The sequence below is a fragment of the Octopus bimaculoides genome, chromosome 3 (assembly GCF_001194135.2).
Source record: "Octopus bimaculoides isolate UCB-OBI-ISO-001 chromosome 3, ASM119413v2, whole genome shotgun sequence".
Taxonomy (NCBI): domain Eukaryota; kingdom Metazoa; phylum Mollusca; class Cephalopoda; order Octopoda; family Octopodidae; genus Octopus; species Octopus bimaculoides.
In genome coordinates, this window is record NC_068983.1 from 8,112,456 (window position 1) to 8,125,839 (window position 13,384).

Below are 13,384 nucleotides of genomic sequence, written 5' to 3' on the forward strand. Positions count from 1 at the left end.
TATTTCCACCACGCGACACTTATGAGATCAACGTGTTATCCTATCGAAAGAGTGCTCTTTGGTACAAGTAAATGCCGATGAAATCATTTCAAATCTTTCCGATTTCCCTTATCAAAACAGCTAGAAGTTGTGAAACAATCTGACATGTAAGTTATTGCCACCAGGGAAGAGGATGTTTGATGCTCAAGAAAGAGAGATTGATAGAAATTGTTGAAATACAAATGTACTTCATATCAGTAACAAATCGTGGAGGATGGTATTCACTGTAATTAGATCTAGTTAACATGAGTCACAAAATCAGCCCCCTTTTAAAATGACGTAAAATAATCTGAAATTTTGTCATATTAAACATTCATTTCTTATCCAGGATCTAGTTTGTTTCATTCATAAAATCTGTATTTTTTAAAAGGAAGAACAAAACTGAAAATTGGTTATCTTAATGCAGTTTTCCACCCTTATTCCTATGAAGCCATGAATTTCTGGAGAAAATATTTGACACACACCATTTTTCTTTTTTAATTGGTGGGTTTAAAATACGGACAGACCTAATCTACCAATCGTTTCTCTTTATAATTTCCAAATGATTTTTTAGATACTTCAAAATCAAAATTGCGTAAATATGTGTGCCAGAAACAGTAGTTAAAAATTAAGGAAATGGAATTTTGGGAGATTTCTTATGACTGTATTTTCTTCCATTATTCTAACATCTTCTGAAACTTATACATATGCATGTATAAATACATACAAATATATACACACACACATAGATTTTTACAGAGTTAGTTTTATATACAACCTTGTATATATATAAATATTTCGGCATATCTACACAATTCTGCGTCAGAGATTTGCTACTCCATAACCTTGAAAAAATTAAATATTTCTTTTCTACAAATATGCTTCAGTTCATGTAGATTCCGATTAAATTGAAATTCATTGTGAAAACAGTTTGTCCCTAAAGGAGTTTAGAACATTCACACCATTAGGTTTGTTGTATATATACAGGAGTTGGACAGAATAATGCAAGTACCTAGCTAGGTGTTTCTATTATTCCAATTTTGAAATATCTGTAAAATCGTCAAAAGCTTGTATGTTTTTTATGTTTCTTTTTTATTTATTATTAGTATTATTTAATAATTTTGGAAAAATTGATGTTTCTTTTCAGATATCATCGGGTAAAGATAATTAACATTTATTAAAATGTCAGATCTATCGGACTTTCAAAGAGGTGAAATTGTTGGTGCTCGTATAGCAGGCGCTACCGTAACGGAAACAGCCGAAATGTTTGGTGTATGAAGAAGTACTGTCTCGAAAGTAAGGACAGCATTTGAGAAACAGGGAAAAACTTCCTCGTCGAAACAAAACTCCGAAAGAAAGCCAAAACTTTCAGATAGGGACCATCGAGATCTTACGCGAATTGTTAGAAAGGATAACAAAAGTACAGCTATTCATTAATTTTTTAATCGTTCGTCACTATTCATCTGTTTTCAGTTTTTGTTCTTGCTGTTTTACTTTAGCGAAACCAGTTACACATGTTACCAGGAATTTGCTTGGTATCGTGAAAGTGGAAAAAGTAAATTTTAAGTTTCTGAAAATTGATACAAAAAGCCATGTTTTTTTTTTAAAAAAACTGGCTGTCGCTGAGATGTGAAAATGTGGCTATTACTCGTTAATTTTAAATTAAACTTACCAAAGACGACGGTCTTCCAGCTTCCCCCAAGTCTCTTAACGCCCCCTAGTGTCCCATTGTTCCAAAACGCCCCCTCCGGCTCCAAGTGCCCCACAGAGGCCCAATCGAGCTCCATTGAGAACCTTTGCTCTAAATGAGCTAATCAAAATAAACAGGAAAACCAGAAAAATAATGACACGATTTAGGATGCACCACCCAATATCTGACATAAACAGGTTATATATACATCGTATCGAAGGTGGCAGAGGCCTTATGCATTTCGAAAACTATTACAAAATAGGACTACAGAAATACCAGCTTCAAAAGTAAAGAAAACAAATATAAATAGCCTCAAAACACGAACAAAACAAAAAACTGTTTTCGGTCTTTAAAGAAGCTGACAAATACAAAAGAGAAATCATAGTACCTAACAGCTATGAAGAAAAAGAAGCAACAACATAAGTTTTAAAACAACTAAAAGCCAAATTAAATCTAGAATAGCAACGGATCATGATAAAACGATGGTAAGAAAAGCCCCTTCATGGCAAACACTGGTTTAAACTAAACAGAAAAAAGGAGACAAGGCAAAATACCAACAATGGCTGTGAAGATCAGGACTCAAAGCAGAGACTGACAGATTTTTAATTGCAGCAGAAAACCACAGCCTTCTCACCAGAAATTATCAAAAACATGTAATGAAAAGAAATGCAAGTAACTGCAGAATATGTGGAGATGGAGAAGAAACAATAAATTATGTTGTCTTTGGCTGTCCAGTCTTGCCTAAGAAGGAATATATTCACAGACACGACACAGTTGGGACCTATATGCACTGGAAGCTATGCCAACAGTATGGAATAACAACAGAAAAAAATGTTAGTATAAGCACATGCCGAAAACGTCACAGAAAATGAGAAAGCAACCAAACTATTGGATATTCCTATACAAAAAGATGGAGAAATGAAGGCCAATAAGCTGGATATAGTTGTCTGAGATCACCAAGAAAAACTGCTTTCTAATCAATGTATCAATACCAACAGATGCACTGTTTCTCTCAAAGAAACAGAAAAACTTTCAAAATACAAAGATCTGGAAATAGAGGTGAATCGAATATGGAATCTAAAAACATAAACAGTCACTATCATTGTAGGTGCATTGAAACAGTGTAAATCAGGTTCAGAGAAAGACATAACGCTAATAAATGTAGCAGAGTTGATACCAATACAGTGTACTTTTATCTTCACTTTTATGTATTATAAATGGTATTAAGAAAACTTTAAATATTTTCTAATTTTAGGCACTAAATCACAATGTCGACAAGATTGCTTGATAGAACATCTGAACAGTGAAAGTCGTCATAGATTCGATTATTTTATAAAATGTTTTAACGATAAATGTAGATAAGATTAATTGTATACAATTCACTGAATGAAATCAATAAACGATATGCGATATTATAAGCAATGATTTGAAAGAGAACAGGTATACAACACAGAAAAGAACCCCAGAAAACGTAATTCTTGCATGCCAGATGTGTTTCTATATCTGTTCTATATAAAAGTCATGCTTATATTATCAAATATATCTTCCAATACGAAATCTTTGTTTAAGTTATTTTTTGATGGTGTTTTATTTCCATAAAATGTTACTAATTGATTCACGTAACATGTCACTTTTGAACAGAAGTTGAATAATAAAGATTTCAGTTTGTATAATTGAAATATTAAGCAGTCGTTTTATCCAAATATTTGATGGCGGGACAAATTTCATTGTTTTACATGGTTAATTATATTTAGAATACTCATGAGAATTAACCCTGAAATTTTTATTGTGCTTCAGTTTTGCAATGGGAAGTTTAACTTGGTGATGTCTACAATATTTGTATAGCGTACGTTGATTCGCCCAATATGAACCAATTTAAAACGAAAACAGTATTATGGAAGAAGTTGAGTCAAACCAAACTATAAACATGCAAAGAAAACTCAATGCAGCTACTTTATATAAAGGTTCAAAAGCTTCCAAACGATCGTTCCAACGAGAATAGTGCAGACGTGTCTCAAATTAGTTGTCAAAAGATTTCTGGTTTTTTAATCTCCGTTACCCTTATTTCCATTAGAATACATTTTGGAAGTTGTAGTTTGCTGCTCGTCTACACGAAAAACTGGGTTATAAAGTAGAACACTTCTCATATATGAAATTAAGTGATTTAAAAAGAATAATAATATAAAATATAAAAATATGTGCATCAAATAATCTTCCACACAGATAATAAAAACTGTTGAACCAAAGCCATAAAACAACTATGTAGCGGGGATAGAATGAAAAACACAAAGCACAATCGGATATTCAAACTCCACTGAGCCGATTTTTATCATTTTACGAAGCACATAATTTAGGGATAGGAAAGTTAGTGAGGGGATCAATAGAGAGATAGAGGTGTCAAGGAAGTTGACAGTAGTATCAGAGATGAGGGAGGTAAATTCAAGAGCTGGTTAGCTGGTCACGGGAGATGGTATTAGCGCCAATGCAATTATCTATATACGACTCCATGGCTCTGAGATCGGTGTGGGTGTCTGGTAGATTTGAGCCTCGACGTAACCGACAAATAAGTTGGCAAAGTTGGGGCCCATTCTGCTTTCCACGGCGACGCCATATATAATTGCTGGTATATCTCACCTGCAAATGTGACACAGTCAAGCGTTAGATCGAGTTCCGCTAAGCGGAGAAGTGTAGATGCATTGGATGTGGGGTACAGTGCAAAGGTTGAGAAAATGGTGGAAGGTTACGGGCCGTGCTTGTAGGAGATGACGGTGTATAGGGATTTATTTCCATAGTAAAGAGGAGACGGGTGGAGCCGGGGAGGAAGAAAAACAAATTGCAAACGTGGAGAGCGTGGTTGGTGTTGTGTATATGAGATGTAAATGTAGCCACTAAAAGGGTAGGAGGAGTGGGATCAGAAGAGAAGGAGCGATAATATGTGGGGTTCCGAAGCTGTCGAAACTCTTAATGCAAATGTCACTGCTCCACATCACTACAGCCTCACCTGCGTCTGCCGACTTGATGTTGATGACATTACGCCGATCGAGATTGCGAAGAGCAAACAATTCGGCGTGGGTGATGTTTATCCGGTGGGATCTATTCTTAAAATCTTATCGATTGACAAGATTTTTGAAGTCCTTCACGAACCAATCTAGGCTGCTGAATTACTCTGGAGGTGGCATCCACTTTGATGGGCGGCGACCCAGCTCCGACCAGTAATCCTGATTATTGTGATGCTGTGTGGATGTGTGGAAGAATGTGAACAATTTTTTGCTGAGTGAAATCAATGCGGGCTACAAATTCATCGAAATGAGGTGTGAGAAATGCTAAGTGGAGACACCTAACGTGGAGTAAACGGTCAGCTGCAGAAAGGCGAAGGTCGGGTGGAATGATAAAAGTAAGTTCATAATTTACAGACAGAAGTAACTTCAAAAATTTCACTTAAATCCGGACATTTCGTTAATTTCCCTAAAAAAATTTTATTTACTTTTGCAATGGTTTTGTGTTTTTCTGATGTTATCGGCTTTTTTCTGGTTACTTCGATACTAGCTCTTTGGTTCACTAATTGACAAATTTTGCTTCAACCCGTACAATTCTTTATTTTCCGTAACAATTTCTTATTTACTTTCTGCCCATCATATTAAGAAATATAATTTCCGTTACACAGTCATTTGCACTGTTTACTAGCTTCTGCATCCGTGTATTTCTGTATACGTATATAATCATACCTAGAAGGAAAGTGTCAAATTTGTCTACAATGTTAAGGTCAACCAAAAGAATGTCCCTGTCCAGGGAAAGAGAGACGGCTGCTAAAAGGGAGGCATACCAAGAAACGAACAGATTGTGTGCTCCAAAAGCCAGAGCATCTCAAAGTGATGAACAGAGGTATGCAAGGCTGACAAGGAATAGGATCTTAACTGCAGAACGAAGAGCAGTTGCAACAGCTCAAAGAAGCAACTTCTATGAAGCAGTTTTCAATTATAATCCAGCAGTTCATTATTCAGATGACACTAGAGTTTCCATTGGTGCAATGACAACTGAGTGCATACATTGTAAAACAAGGAAGCGGCCTGGAGAGACACCTGCACTGTGCTGCAGTGGTGGAAAGGTTAAACTCCCTGCAATCTCCCAACTTCCACAGCCATTGAAAAAACTGTTGACATCAACTGACCAAAATTCCAAGCACTTCCAAAACAAAGTAAGACAATACAATGCTGCATTACAAATGGCATCAAGAGAAATAATTGAGCCAGGATTCATGCAAACTTTCAAGATCCAAGGTCAGATTCATCATCGGATTGACTCTCTAGTACCTCTGTCAAATGAATCGCCAAAATCGACCTTTCATTGTTTATAATCTGTACCTGTTTCTTTGGTTACGAAATAAGCTACACAAAACGTGTTTTTGAATTACGTGTATTTACTTTATATACATATATGAGTTGAAAACTTTCTTTTAGCATACTGGCGTGGGTTGGAGAGTTATTAATGTAGAAAGTTGTTATCTCAGCTACTAGTAGTTGAGACCTGCGTAATCTAGACGGTGTTTTAAAATTTCATTATTCTCTTTAATTGGGGCAACGCCGGGTATTTCTACTAGTAAATATATAGTATAACGTATTGTTAATGATATACAGATATACATATAAGTTCGAGCATGTACATCCATATGTGAACATGCGCGTGCATACACACACACGCACACACACACACACACACATGCAATCACACACACAAACACGCACACGCACACACACATACAGGCACACATACACTAGTCAAACATTTTTGTGTGTAAGTGTGTGTGTTTGTGTGTGTAGGTATGTATGTATAGGTACATATCTAGATATACATGTGTTAGTTGTATTTTCATACTTAGCCATAGCGGTATTTTACCAGTTGGGTGGAAGTGCACGCGCAGGTATAATTTTCCGACTCAATTGAAAACGGCAGGGTTTATTGGCCGTAAACGTGACAGGTCTGACAATGAACAACAAAAAGATATTCGCAACAATTGCTCGTTCGAAGGACGATGATGAAAAAGAAGTGATAAACTAATCAGAATGTTTTAATACTCTTAACAGCTGGACGCATGATTCGTATATAAGACAATAGTTACTGCAGGATATATGACAAAATACAGATAACTTTCATAGTTTGATATATAATGAGTGTGTCGTAAGGAGCTTACTTCCCAATCATATAGTTCCGGGTTCAATCCCACTGCGTGACACCTTGGGCAAGTGCCTTCTACTGTAGCCTCGGGCCGATCAAAGAATTGTGAGTGGATTTGGTAGACAGAAACTTTAAGGCGGCGTGCTGGCAGAAAGGTTAGCAAGCCGGACGAAAAACTTAGCGGTATTTCGTCTGCCGTTACGTTCTGAGTTCAAATTTCGCCGAGGTCGACTTTGCCTTTCATCCTTTCGGAGTCGATAAATTAAGTACCAGTTACGCACTGGGGTCGATGTAAATGTATATATATGACATGCTACAGTATCATTAGCTTGGACGTTATTGATAATTCATTAGTGATCAGAATTTCTGTCTGTAAATTTGAGTTTCAGTTTATTCATTAATTTTATTCTATTTTCTTAGAAAAAGATGCTTATTTTGTAACAAGAGTTATGTCGTTTATAGGTTTTCAATGACGCAGATTTACAGCATTTATCATGTGAGGAGTGAATAATGTCACGTGTGTGACACTGAGAGAGAACGGATGCCACACACATACTAAAGAAAAATTGATTGCGGCTTTGCAATATAAACCTTTGTGAGCTACGAAGACTGTTTGAAACAATCTAGCTAATTTAACGTGAACCAATGAGTTGTGTTTTTATGTGCGACCAGTTTAGTTAGGTCTATACAGTTGATTTTCAGATCAGACATTGAGAAGGGAATAAGATTAGATTCTTGACAGTCAGTGGAACTAAGACTAGGTAATGTCCATCGTGTTGTTATTATGGACGATTCTCAGGAGTCACGTGGATGGAGGAGCTTGATGAAACTGAAAGGTTTGTTGTAAAACATATACAGCACATTGCATGAATTATCTAAAGAGAACAACCCGCTGTTTAATTCTTACATTATTTTGTATAAGTGAGAGATAATTGTTGCAACATGTTACACGTGCTTTCAAGCAGATGTATATTTATGATATATGATGTACATAGAATTATCACAGATGTTAAAGGAGCGAGCATATTATCTCCTGAAGAAGTAAAAGATGGTCCCATTAGGTATATATATATATAATGAATAGGGTATATTTATGGAGATAATGATTGACATTATTTTGTTAAAGAGTTACGACACATTGATTAAAATTGAAGTGTGTAAAAATACACTAATCTCTTACGCTTGATCCAAGTGTACAGAAATACTATATAACAATGGTATACGTGAAATAGCAGTATTAAAAGTAATGGCGGTAGATGAGCACGTGTATGCTAGTAGTTGTGCTAGTAGTAGTAGTAGTAGTAGTAGTAGTAGTAGTAGTAGTAGTAGTAGTAGTAGTAGTAGTAGTACCAGGAGCAGCAGCAGAGCAAAAGCGTATCTGTAAGTTAACACACAAACCCGCTTAAGCGTATATTTTGCTTTCATGAAAGTGAACAAAATATTTGTGCACACCTACAGTAACAATCAATGTTTCATATACTTCGAAAACCGTTAATATCTAAGATATTTACTGGAAACAATAATTTCGGATGCCTAAATTTTGTGATGCAAGTCATTACTACCTTTGCCTTGAGATCTTATATATTCTAACAATTAACATTGTGTAGCTTTAAATTACTTTATGTTATTCGGTAGTATTTGTTTGTATATAAGGCAGCAATCTGACAGAATCGTTAGCACGCCGTACAAAGCGCTTAGCAGCATTTCGTCCGTCTTTACCTTATGAGTTCAAATTCCGACGAGGTCGACTTTGCTCTTCGTCCCCCTGGGAACGATCAATTAAGCACCAGTTGAATATTGGGGAAGACGCAATCAACTTGTCCTCTTCCGCCGACATTGACCTGCCTTATGCCGAAAGTTGATACCATATATTTCTTTGTATATCAACGTAATTAGTCCATCATTGTTTCGATAATGGAAGCATGATCTTCAAGTAACATCTAATCATAGGTAATCTATAGAATATAGATCGAAATTAGATGATTATTTTCAATATTCAAATCGATCAGATCGGTTAGTTACGTCAGATACTAATTAGTCCATAACCTATTGATGTATGGACATATAAAAATATACATACATACATTCACACGCACGCACAAGTACTTACACACAGGCACACGTACTTATACACAGGCACACACAGGCACACACACACACACACACACATACACACACACACACACACGCACGCACAACTACTGAAAGCTATAAATCCACATAAGAGTAGATAACATCCGGGTTACGTATGTTTTATATATATATAAATATGAGGAGCACTCCGTCGATTACGACGAGTGTCTCAGCTGATACGATCAACAGAACAGCCTGCTCGTGAAATTAACGTGTAAGTGGCTGATTACTTCACAGACATGTGTACCCTTAACGTAGTTCTCAGGGAGATTGAGTATGAAATACAGGTACTACTGAGTGGACTGGAGCAACGTGAAATAAAGTGTCTTGCTCAAGTACAGAGAGTATCACCAGGAATTGAACTCACCGCCTTACGATTGTGAGCGGTATAACCTAACAACTAAGCCAAGGTCGTTCACACACACACACACACACACACACACACACACACACATACATACATACATAGATACATACATAGATACATACATACATACATACATACATTCATAGATACATACATACATACATACATACATACATACATACATACATACATATTTATAAATTTTACATGTAGATATGAAATCTATATTCTTTCTCATCATCTTGGGAATATTCTTGATGATTTCCTTGACCGAAGATAAGAAGTCTATTATCCCATTCGTTAAATGAGTTTTCAACCCTAGTCAAATGACGCTTATTATGATCATTGTACATCACAACGTAATTTGAGAGAAGAATTTTTATAACTGTCTCGGACCAATTGTCGACAAAATCACTGCCTTTTGTGTCCTAATATCTATGAACTAGACTTCACGCGATTCTTCTATTAACAGCTTCCCTCTATATGGCATTCCTTTCATAGATAGAAATCTCGTTATTTTCCTTAACCGATCTCTGCCGCCCAGTCTGTTCTCTTCAATATTCTTGTTTTCTATTCATGTCTTCTGCTGCAATAGACTACATCTCGATATTTTCTTGGAACATATTTTCCCACCAATAATATCTGACATCGATTCTGCTTCAATTCCCTCCACTTCATTCCACTACGTTCATCAGTCCTATGCTTTCAATGACAAAATCGTATAATTACTGGCTGTTCTTTCAGATTGTCCTAGTTCTTATAACTGTTTCTTATAACATGGTTATGTAAATAGTATACGTAAAACTGTATCTATCATCTAAAAACACATAGACTCGCTGCACAGACAAACAGATGAACACAAAACAACAGACTCACAAATATACTAACCAGTAGCTCGTTTTCTATTTCATCCATCTTAAGGATACTGAATCAACGCATTAATTTTCTGAATTAATTTACTGATTAATTTTCAAATTAATGTTGGCTGCGGTACCTACAACTCTGACGTTCATTGCTACATTTTGTCTTTGTTGCATTCTGTACCAAGCAAACGATTATTACAACTCAGTATAACGTGTGTGATGGGACCCAACTTAAACATTCATTTTCGGACGCGGTCTCGAGCATTTCTTGATTCACCCAGAACACTTACTCAGAGATAATCACAGGAGACTTGCTCCACTACGCTACAAGAATCTAATCATTATCAGTGTTTCTTATTCTAAGGGGAATAGTTTCTCTGTCATAAACTATTACACACCATATCTATCCAACGACAGAAGCGATGTAATACAGATTCTCTTTCATACACCATGGCCAGTTTATGATGTAATACACTTTATAACAACTCTTCTTTACTTCCTTCAGTAGAAACCTCCAGTACGATCTCCTATGTTTCAAACATTTCTAAATGAATTAGACCTCATGTAATACTGGGCACCATACATTTGTGATTTTTGTTTAACACAAAATTTCCTCTTGCTGATATTATCCAAATTGATGCCATCAGTGTGATAGTTCTATCACAGTGTTAGTACTTCTATTAAACTATTTGTTCAATATTTCCTTATCAGAACTGCTATTCACTAGAATACACTCTCCACTTTTGGTTTCTCAGGAACATCAAACGTTGTAATGTCCTCACTGACATCCCAAGGATATGTAAATGAACAATATTAAAATTGCCTCCTCTAATTTTATGATTAAATTGAAATTAAACAAACCATTTTCTGAAAAGAAAAACAAACTCTCAGTAGGTTTTTCTAATACATTGATCACTGTCTATCAGAAGATTAACATTGTATACGTCTGTCGTTGAGATGAAGTCACGACACTGTAAATTATTTCTATAGCAGTAAATGTTTCTCAGTTTTCTGTTATGTATAAATTTTTATTGACAATATTACGGCAATAAACATTTGTTTCATGGAATTCATTGAAATTGTGAAATCTATCGTATAAATTAAAATCATAAAGATTAGAACAATTAAAATCATAAATATGCTAATTTTGTGTCGTCCACAATAAAAATAAAACGATAGATAGATATAAATTTTGAACGACGGATTTACGTAGATATTGAGGAAATTAAAGAGGGAGATAGGCGCTGATCGCAAATTGTTGTAAACGGAGGCCCCATTGAAAGTTAACCTGTATATTAGAAACAGTGTAAATCAGGTTAAAAGAAAGTGATGAAGCGAATGAATGTAGCAGTTTTGATAGCAATACGATGTACCTTTATATTCAATTTTAAACGTCATACATCAATATTTTAGGCGGTAGGGCTCAATGCCAATATGTGCAGCTAAGTGAAAATCCTGAAGATTACTCTTATTTTAATAAGTGTGTTCAAGATAGATCTTAATGAATTATATTCTATGCTTGTAAATTGCATACCAGTCACTGAATAAAATCAATAAAGAATATGCCATATTATAAGCAATAAGTTTAAGGAAAGCATAGATATACACCACTGACAGAACCGAAGAACGTATCTCTCGCATGTCAGATGCGTTTCTATATCTGTTGCATAGAAAATTCATGCCTATGATATCAAATATTTCTAGTAACCTGAAGTCTTTATTGAGTTATCATTGTTTGATTTTGTTATTTTATTTCGATACAATTTTACCAACTGGTTCAAGACATATCTCTATGTTGAGCACTTTTCTAATATCAAAGATATCAGTTGTATAATATACATACATACATACACACATATATATATATTAAGTGGTATTGTAATTCTTCTGAGTGTTGTCATGAGAAACATAACTGAAATTTTTACCTCGCATCGATTTTGTTACACTTCTTGTGCTAGGCGTAGTTCAACTTGGTGATATTTACAATAATTGTACATTTATCATACACATCCAACATGAACAAATGGAAACGAAAATATCACTTTTGAAGAACAAATCAATTCAAACCACACTATAAGATAGTGAAGAAAAACCAGTGCGGGACATTTGTATAGCGGTCAAATGCAGATATTTCTCTATATATTTGTCAACATGTTGCAATAAAGTGTTGCGTGATACCATTGTGCTTCATATGGTATACGTTTTGCATCACTGGTTTAACAGTTACTGTGGATTTTCAATGAGTAGGGTAGTATATAAGATTTCTGTAAATAATTATAGAGCAGTTTGTTATTCTTAAACAATTGAAAGAAGAAAAATATATATATATTAGCTTTCTAGTTTATTGATGCCTGCCTACAGACACGCCCTGCGGGTGTGTACCTTCTCCAATACTCTCCATACGTCCTAGCAAGGCCCGCGCTGTTACGTACTATTCCAAAACCAGCTACAACGATCAGATCATTGTATAGAATATTCTTGAATCCTAATATATGCTAATAGCATATATTTACAATGAATCGGCTGTCATCCATTACCATCTGTGAACGCGATCAAATGTCCTTCTTAGTGGCGGCAGATTCAGGATGTCCGGACTGTAGGATCATTTTCAAGTCTGTACCCTCCTCTCCTAAATTCAACTATCCACTTTGCACTGTTGATAAGGATGGAGCGCTAATCTCCTGTTGTAACCACCTTGTTAGCATAATAGTTCTTGGGGTTAAACTCTTTTTCTCCGAGTAGTTGATAGCATAACGATAACACATATTTTTTTTAAAGAGAAGTAGCTACAATTTACATTTGTAGTCTTCTCTGAACAGGTATACAGTTCTTGGATATTTTACACGTTAGATATCAATATATTTTGCAACAACTAACATGTTTCTTATGTCACCTCTAGTAACTAATATGCCTCAAGTGACTGAACTAATGACTACTGTTACTCATCATCACTCTATCATGTGTAAGCTCACTGCTGTTCACCGAGAATCTTGCAATATTTTCTGGTATCACAAAAACGCCGATGGCTATGGAAATTGCAGTGAATGCCAGTACATCATTGATGCGTAGACGAGATATAAATCTAAAATTTAATATATCAAAATTTTAAATCATATATATATATATATATATATATATATA

At 35.3% G+C, this 13,384-nt stretch overlaps 1 long non-coding RNA gene across 1 annotated transcript in view; it reads left to right on the plus strand.

The window, feature by feature from the left end:
• The window catches only part of LOC128247394 (uncharacterized), a 9,794-nt gene extending 6,537 nt beyond the window's left edge, over nt 1–3,257 (plus strand). Inside the window, exon 3 of the long non-coding RNA XR_008263773.1 lies at nt 2,964–3,257. This is a non-coding gene — a long non-coding RNA (uncharacterized LOC128247394). The remainder of the gene's footprint in view (nt 1–2,963) is intronic.
• Nucleotides 3,258–13,384: the final 10,127 nt, after the last annotated feature.